The following is a 10,283-nucleotide window of genomic DNA, read 5'->3' on the forward strand; positions in this document are numbered from 1 at the left end:
AGATCTGTACGTGATTTTGTTGGCGTTATTGGTATATTCCTCTTTATTAGTTTCAATCATATCGTTTTATATTAGCACATTTATTTGAATGAGTCATTATGATAAGAAAATGTCTAGTGGGAAATATTTCAAGCGTATTTTAAAAAGACGAGAGGACGTTTTAGATCTGTACGTGATTTTGTTGGCGTTATTGGTATCGAAATTTTGATGAAATGTTTAAGGTGTGAGTAAATACTTATTCGGTTTATCATAACGTAGAAATATGTATTGGTCATTTATGATTTCATTTATGCCATTGTATAAATTTTTTTCTTTGTTATTTTTTTTTATATAAAGAGTATATCAAATATACAGATCATGCAAGATTTAACGAACTTTCTATTTCATTCAATGTTTGTAAATATGACAATTCAAACATTGCATAGTATTTGGTTTAAATCAAGCATTTGCACTAAATGTATTCAACATTTTCCTAGTGATTTTTATACGACTGCAAAGTTTTTGCGGTTTTATAATATTATGACGTAGTCCGCGTCGTCCGAAGACATAATGTATCCAGACATTAACTTGAAGTTAAGGGTATGGATCTCTATGAAGTTGTACCAAAATGCTTCATGTCATTTAAGTAAGGTTGGGATTGCTTTTGGAATATATTATTCTCGAACTTTTTATGGATTTGGCGCCTAAATTTGTCAAAAACAAACATGTTTTCAGGACAGTAACGACTGTAACGTTAACGTGTATAGGTTTATAGATCTCTATAAAATTGTACCAGAGTTCCATACTTCAAAAGGGTGGTTGAAATTGATATAGGTGGTTATGGTCAATTAATTTATTTAAGATTATGGATCAAAAACTAGAATTTTCTGGTTTCAAATTAAGAGTAAAAATTAAATTTTGTTTGATTTAAACAAAACACTATTTCTTGAAGTTCTTTGCTTAACTGAATCTATCCGTATACCACTATTTAGATTTTTATTATTTTGGGCCCGGTTTGTACATTAATAATTTAGTCAACATTTAGGTCGAAAGGGTAAATAGATAAACTTGAATTTAGCAAAATGGAATTCTTGTGGTTTTTTTATATGCTTCATCTAAACATGTTTTATATGTTTTTGATATTCGGTCTAGTTTTCAAGTTTGTTCAAATCGGGGTTTCAAATTAAACTTTGTATGATTTCAACAAAAATGCATATTTGGGGTTCTTTGATTGTCAAATTGTTTGTTGCTTAATATCCAGTGGTAAATATTTCAAGCATATTATGGACAAAAACAAATTAACAATAAACACATTTGGTAGGTCCTGTTATAGAGGCCGTCCGGGACGTAGCCTGTCGGCCAAATTTAGACGCTCAATGGCAAACGAGGGTATATTGGATGTGGAAATTTTTTTTGCCTTGCAGGTGTTACATGATTTCTTAATGTGTGCAGAGCGTGGCACTCTTTCTCTCCACGAGGTATCGGATTTATCATCCCCATACTGACCGGACATGGCTGTGTACTTTTACCGCTAAACAGACACCTTTGACAAGGGTTTTACTGTCGGTCAAAGGAACTGTTTTGACCATACATCTATCCCCCCGTCACCATAGCGGTCGATATCTTTAATATGCACAATCTAAACGTGTATTAAGATTTTAATTGATTGATTGTTGGTTGCTTAACGTCCAGTGGTATCAAGATTTTTGACTTTGGTTCTGGTATCAAATTGGTAAACTAGTATATCTTTTTTTTGTCATCTATTTTGCACTTTTTGATAATTATTCTCTATTCTGTAAACTCCACCCAGACCCCCTTTGATATGTATAAAAAAATATTGACTGAGAACTGTCATAGGATATAAACATTTTTTAAAGAACTATTTTGTTGTGTCTTTATGAACTTAAGCCCTAGACTGTGAATCTTGGTAGGCACTTAAAGTTAACCATCGAGAGACGTTAACCACCGAGAGTCGGTTTTTAGACCCGCCCACTGCACCTAAGCACGCCTACTTTTGGAGCTCTTTAGTATGAAGATAAGAAAAATATACGAAATTACGGAACTATGTACCCTGTTTTATCCTTGCAGTTGGTGTTTCTTGCGCATGCGCACAAAGCACGGTGATAGTTACGGTTACTGACTCAGGAACCTTGTATATTATATACCGTTTAATAAACTGGATCCCTGTTTTGTTCACTTATCGATACACTACGATGGAATTACGGACCAGTTTAACATAAACATGGTAAATAGATAGACAGCTGATAATCATAATTGATTAAGAAATAACCTGGAAGAAGAAATGAGTTAACTATTGATTATAACAGAGACGAGAATGCCATCGTGTTTGTTCTGCTAAAAAAAGCAGGAACATTGGAGTTTATGGTTAGATTTTAAATATTTATTGTCTCCAAACTGGGTAAATTTGATATAGTAACAACCCCCCCCCCCCTTTTTTAAATAACTCGAGAACCACACATCGCGCTCGCTTAACAAAGTAACAATAAGAAATAATAATGGTTAGTTTGAAGAATAATTAATCGTCAAAACTTTTCCCCTCCCCGACATCAAAGGAAGTTAAATGTATTATCCCAAAATTAGACCAAATTATTATGATATAAGGACGTCTTGACAGGCTATTATTTTATTTTGTTTTGTTGGGTTTCTTTTTTGCTATGACGTCTTCCTCCTGTATGAAAAAAAAACCATAATAGACCTCCCCCCACACACTTTTTTCCCCATAATATAGCTTTTTAAGAAGTCATAATTATTTGGACTACCCCTGAATATATTTCAGACAGACTCTTCTCTAAAAAAATGTAAACATGATTTGAGAGAAATCTTTGGAATAGTTTTTTAAATGATTTAATTATTATGTCATGTATATAATTAACATTAACATAGTTATAAACTGAGACTACTAGTATAACACATAGTGTTATAGTAGTCTCAGCTATAAACTTTCCATTGTATTGACCAATATGACTAACTCATATGCTCTTTCCCATAAATGTCACAATATCAATATATTACAGTAAAACTGATAGTTTGATGACATTGTTTAAGACTATTGACCTCAGGTCAGCCTAAACTGAGTTTAAAACTGTAATTTATTCATTAAAACAGTTCAAGACATGCACCTTCTGAAATGTGATTGCATCAAAATTAAACCTAAGGCATAACATACTTAGTGTGCAGGAAGTGCCACCAAATAAATACTGATTTGTAAAATTAGATGATGATATTTGTGAAGTCAAAGATATTATAGCTAGTTATAACTGGTTTTAGATATAAATCTGAGTAAAAGGTTGATTTATATGTGCTCTTTCATGTTTAGATTATAATTTAAATTTAATCTTTTGAAGTTTTTTTTATAATATTAAGACATTAAAATCACAATTATTTATTTATACACAAAAAAATAATTTTTGTCCTTTTTTAGTTGAATGACTGTACACAAACATTATACACACATAATTTTGATAATTCTGTAATGTTTTTTTTCTATAGCCCCAGAATGTGACAAAAGACTTATTAATCCAGATTTACAAAAAATAGAAATAGTTCAGCTACCATAAGACTACTATGACAAAAATTCTGCAGTTTCCAGAATTTGAGGTAGAGTAAAGTTAGGAATAGTTTGATTATGCAGATGCTTAGTTTGCCATAAACAATTATGCCCCCTTGATACAAAAGCAGAGGAAACAAAAAAGTATGAAAATAGTTGAAAAAAGTAATCATTATTACCTAGTCATATACTGTAAATAGAAAAAGAGAAAAGCACTGGTTATGATTTGGTATTTATAATAGCATTATCATTTGTCCATAACTTGGAATATATACTGGATTGAGCTTGACATTTATTTAATATCATTGACACATGGTTGCAAGAAATGAAAGATGGTAATTTAAACCTAGCAATTTTATTAAGATTTAAAAAAAAGTTTTTGATTTGGTAGAATATGACTTTCTTTGTTTAAAGCTCGACATGTATGGATTTAGTGAGACTACTGTTAGTTTTTTTAAGTCGTACCTGAATAACAAAAGGTATACAATTGTAATGTTAACTCTGAACAACAATGTTGATAGACGGTATATAGGAGAACTATATTGTATGTTAACTACCGACGGTATTCTAAATTCTAGATGCAGATCCGTTATCCCTTTTGGTATATATATATATAGGTATATATATATATACCTATATATATATATACCTATATATATATAGGTATATATATATATAGGAGCACTATATTCTATGTTAACCTTCGACAGTAGGTATAAACAAATACTGTTGATAGACGGTATATAGGAGCACTATATTCCATGTTAACCACCGACGGTAGGTATAGACAAATACTGGTGATAGACAGTATATAGGAGCACTATATTCTATGGTAACCACTGACGGTAGGTATAGCCAAATACTGTTGATGGACGGTATATAGGAGCACTATATTGTATGTTAACCACCAACGGAAGGTATAGACAAATACTGTTGATAGACGGTATATAGGAGCACTATATTGTATGTTAACTACCGACGGTAGGTATAGACAAATAATGTTGATAGACGGTATATAGGAGAACTATATTGTATGTTAACTACCGACGGTAGGTATAGACAAATACTGTTGATAGACGGTATATGGGAGCATTATATTGTATGTTAACCACCGACGGTAGGTATAGACATATACTGTTGATAGATGAATATATAGGAGCACTATATTGTATGTTAACTACTGACGGTAGGTATAGACATATACTGTTGATAGACGGTATATAGGAGCACTATATTGTATACATGTTAACTACCGACAGTAGGTATAGACAAATACTGTTGATAGATGGTATATAGGAGCACTATATTGTATGTTAACTACCGACGGTAGGTATAGACAAATACTGTTGATAGATGGTATATAGGAGCACTATATTGTATGTTAACCACCGACGGTAGGTATAGACAAATACTGTTGATAGACTGTATATGGGAGCATTATATTGTATGTTAACCACCGACGGTAGGTATAGACATATACTGTTGATAGATGGTATATAGGAGCACTATATTGTATGTTAACTACCGACAGTAGGTATAGACAAATACTGTTGATAGACTGTATATGGGAGCATTATATTGTATGTTAACCACCGACGGTAGGTATAGACATATACTGTTGATAGATGGTATATAGGAGCACTATATTGTATGTTAACTACCGACAGTAGGTATAGACAAATACTGTTGATAGACGGTATATAGGAGCACTATATTCCATGTTAACCACCGACGGTAGGTATAGACAAATACTGGTGATAGACAGTATATAGGAGCACTATATTCTATGTTAACTACCGACAGTAGGTATAGACAAATACTGTTGATAGACGGTATATGACAGCACTATATTGTATGTTAACCACCGACGGTAGGTATAGACAAATACTGTTGATAGACGGTATATAGAAACACTATATTGTATGTTAACTACCGACAGTAGGTATAGACAAATACTGTTGAAAAACGGTATATGGGAGCATTATATTGTATGTTAACCACCGACGGTAGCTATAGACATATACTGTTGATAGATGGTATATAGGAGCACTATATTGTATGTTAACTACCGACAGTAGGTATAGACAAATACTATTGATAGACGGTATATGGGAGCACTATATTGTATGTTAACCACCGACGGTAGGTATAGACAAATACTGGTGATAGATGGTATATAGGAGCACTATATTGTATGTTAACTACCGACGGTAGGTATAGACAAATACTGTTGATAGATGGTATATAGGAGCACTATATTGTATGTTAACCACCGACGGTAGGTATAGACAAATACTGTTGATAGACTGTATATAGGAGCACTATATTGTATGTTAACTACCGACGGTAGGTATAGACAAATACTGTTGATAGACAGTATATAGGAGCACTATATTGTATGTTAACTACCGACAGTAGGTATAGACAAATACTGTTGATAGACGGTGTATAGGAGCACTATATTGTATGTTAACCACCGATGGTAGGTATAGACAAATACTGTTGATAGACAGTATATAGGAGGACTATATTGCATGTTAACCACCGACGGTAGGTATAGACAAATACTGTTGATAGACGGTATATAGGAGCACTATATTGTATGTTAACTACCAACAGTAGGTATAGACTAATACTGTTGATAGACGGTATATAGGAGCTCTACATTGTACGTAAACTACCAACAGTAGGTATAGACTAAAACTCTTGATAGACGGTATATAGGAGCACTATATTGTATGTTAACCACCGACGGTAGGTATAAACAAATACTGTTGATAGACGGTATATAGAAGCAAGCACTATATTGTATGTTAACTACCGACAGTAGGTATAGACACATACTGTTGATAGACGGTATATAGGAGCACTATATTGTATGTTAACTACCGACAGTAGGTATAGACAAATACTGTTGATAAACGTTATATAGGAGCACTATATTGTATGTTAATTACCGACAGTAGGTATAGACAAATACTGTTGATAGACGGTTTATAGGAGCACTATATTGTATGTTAACCACCGACGGTAGGTATAGACAAATACTGTTGATAGATGGTATATAGGAGCACTATATTGTATGTTAACTACCGACGGTAGGTATAGAGAAATACTGTTGATAGACAGTATATAGGAGCACTATATTGTATGTTAACTACAGACAGTAGGTATAGACACATACTGTTGATACACGGTATATAGGAGCACTATATTGTATGTTAACTACTGACGGTAGGTATAGACAAATACTGTTGATAGACGGTGTATAGGAGCACTATATTGTATGTTAACCACCGATGGTAGGTATAGACAAATACTGTTGATAGACAGTATATAGGAGGACTATATTGCATGTTAACCACCGACGGTAGGTATAGACAAATACTGTTGATAGACGGTATATAGGAGCACTATATTGTATGTTAACTACCAACAGTAGGTATAGACTAATACTGTTGATAGACGGTATATAGGAGCTCTACATTGTACGTAAACTACCAACAGTAGGTATAGACTAAAACTCTTGATAGACGGTATATAGGAGCACTATATTGTATGTTAACCACCGACGGTAGGTATAAACAAATACTGTTGATAGACGGTATATAGAAGCAAGCACTATATTGTATGTTAACTACCGACAGTAGGTATAGACACATACTGTTGATAGACGGTATATAGGAGCACTATATTGTATGTTAACTACCGACAGTAGGTATAGACAAATACTGTTGATAAACGTTATATAGGAGCACTATATTGTATGTTAATTACCGACAGTAGGTATAGACAAATACTGTTGATAGACGGTTTATAGGAGCACTATATTGTATGTTAACCACCGACGGTAGGTATAGACAAATACTGTTGATAGATGGTATATAGGAGCACTATATTGTATGTTAACTACCGACGGTAGGTATAGAGAAATACTGTTGATAGACAGTATATAGGAGCACTATATTGTATGTTAACTACAGACAGTAGGTATAGACACATACTGTTGATACACGGTATATAGGAGCACTATATTGTATGTTAACTACTGACGGTAGGTATAGACAAATACTGTTGATAGACGGTATATGGGAGCACTATATTGTATGTTAACCACCGACGGTAGGTATAGACATATACTGTTGATAGATGGTATATAGGAGCACTATATTGTATGTTAACTACCGACAGTAGGTATAGACAAATACTGTTGATAGACGGTTTATGGGAGCACTATATTGTATGTTAACCACCGACGGTAGGTATAGACAAATACTGTTGATAGACGGTATATAGGAGCACTTTATTGCATGTTAACCACCGACGGTAGGTATAGACAAATACTGTTGATGGACGGTGCAAAGGAGTACTATATCGTATGTTAACCACTGACGGTAGGTATAGACAAATACTGTTGATAGACGGTATATAGGAGGACTGTATTGTATGTTAACCACCGACGGTAGGTATAGACAAATACTGTTGATATACGGTATATAGGAGTATTGTATTTTATGTCAAACATCGACGATAGGTATGGACAAAATCCAACAAATACTGTATACAGACAGTGTATAGAAGTACTGTATTGTATGGTAAACACTGACGGTTGGTATGGACAATTTCTGTATCATGCATCAATTGTAAATAAAAGTATCATGTGAGTGACACAGGCTCATTGAAGCCTCTAGTTTTGATATTATTAATGTGGAGATCTGGTCTAATTTATCATTTTCTCTATTACATGCATGATAACTGCAACAATTGAATTGAAATAAAAGTGATAATATTTCTGTTGTAGGTTATCAAGATTTAGTGTTTCCATACAAGTGACAAAGATTGAACAACAAAAACATCTCAAACTTTACAGGACAGAGTAGACTTTTTTCACTGTGCTTAGTTTTGTCTTTATGTCTAAATTATGATACCTTTAAAAAAAACCAATAAAATATGGAATAATATTTATTTCTATCTTATAAAGTGGAGTGAAGAAATAAGGGGTCATTGAAAACATAAGAATATATTGCTATCAAATATGCAGATCAGCAGCCCATACATTTGCTATAGCACATAAATATGGGACCAATAATTTCAAGTTGCCTTTTAAAAAAGACCTTATTAATGTTATGCGAGATACCACCAAAGACCACTAGGTGTTGATGAAATGATATTGTAAATAAGAGGGTTGTCCAAAATATTTCCAACAGCTGTTTGATATACACTACCTTAATCAAACCACAATGGTAAAAGAACAGTTTTAGTCAGTCTTAAAAGAAGCAAATATAATTTAGAAAAAGTGCAAGCTGTTGATAAAAACTACAAATAACTGCCAGTCCTAAATGTGGGTGGAGATTACCATTTAGCACAAATGAGTTTCTGGACTAAAGAAAGTAATTTCGGCACAAACCGATTATACCCTTTCAAAAACTATGTGTAGTCCCTTTTATAAAAGTGGCAGATTATCTTTCTATCTAGAGTATCTATGACAACTAACTACTGCTCCTAGTGACGTTAGTCTTTGGTTTTTGAAAAGATTGGATATATTGTCACAATTCTTTTCTAAGGTACCGGTCTGATAAACAGGAAGTAGCTACATTAGCTACTAAATATATGCACACTGAAATATAGTCCCTTAAAATTCCCATGGCTGTGTACATGTTCAGATACGAACTATGAAAATTTTGTTTAAATCTTTAGAGAAGTAAAATCAAGTATGTATGTCTTTAGTTTTGTCAAATTGCTGTCTTGTTTTGTCCTGTTATTAGGTAACAGTACTGATACAATACTGTAAAAATACGGAGATGTGGTATGATTGCCAATGAGACGCCTACATGTATCCACTCAAGTTCAAATAAAGTGGATGTAAGCAGTTATATGCAACCATACAGCCTTCAACAATGAGAAAAATCATATCAAATAGACCCTTGTAAATAGGTGTTGATCAAATGATATTGTAAATAAGAGGTTTGTATATTTCATGACGGTATAATACTAAACCCCTAACAGGAGGGATTGTGCCTGATATTGATATGATGAAGACATAATCTTCCAATCAGTTTAATTAAGGTCTGGTTCTGGCATGTCAATAACTGCTAGTAGTCTGTTGTTATTTATGTATTATTGTCATTTTGTTTATTTTCTTTTGTTTCATATTCTGACATCGGACTCGGACTTCTCTTAAACTGAGTTTTACTGTGCGTATTGTTTCGCGTATGTTTTTTCTACATTGGCTACAGGTATAGGGGAGGGTTGAGATTTCAAAAAACATGTTTAATCCCGCCGCAATTTTGCGCCTGTCCCAAATTAGGAGCCTCTGACATTTGTTAGTCTTGTATGATTTATAATTTTAGTTCCTTGTGTATAATTCGGAGCTTAGTATGACGTCTATTATCACTGAACTAGTATACATATTTGTTTAGGGGCCAGCTGACGGACACCTCCGTGTGCGGGAGTTTCTCGCTACATTGAAGATCTATCGGTGGCCTTCGGCTGTTGTCTGCTCTATGGTCGGGTTGTTGTCTCCTTGACACATTCCCCATTTCCATACTCAATTTTATAGTATGATTTACATCTGCAATAATCACGAAACAATCAGAGACTAGTTTGGGTCTAAATCTGTATGTCCCACATAATCGAATTGACCGAAAAGAGAGGCGAAAGATACTAAAGGCTTATTCAAACACATAGGTCAATAATAAACTGACAAAACCACGGAAAAAAAGAGAAAGATTAAAAA

General features: G+C 33.6%; 1 long non-coding RNA gene across 1 annotated transcript; it reads left to right on the top strand.

The window, feature by feature from the left end:
- The first annotated feature begins 2,175 nt into the window (after positions 1-2,175).
- Positions 2,176-8,497, top strand: LOC139527743 (uncharacterized). The gene is made up of 3 exons (XR_011665426.1): positions 2,176-2,364; positions 3,490-3,597; positions 8,349-8,497. It is a non-coding gene; the product is annotated as an uncharacterized lncRNA (long non-coding RNA).
- Positions 8,498-10,283: the final 1,786 nt, after the last annotated feature.

Source organism: Mytilus edulis, chromosome 6 (genome assembly GCF_963676685.1).
Source record: "Mytilus edulis chromosome 6, xbMytEdul2.2, whole genome shotgun sequence".
Taxonomy (NCBI): Eukaryota; Metazoa; Mollusca; class Bivalvia; order Mytilida; family Mytilidae; genus Mytilus; species Mytilus edulis.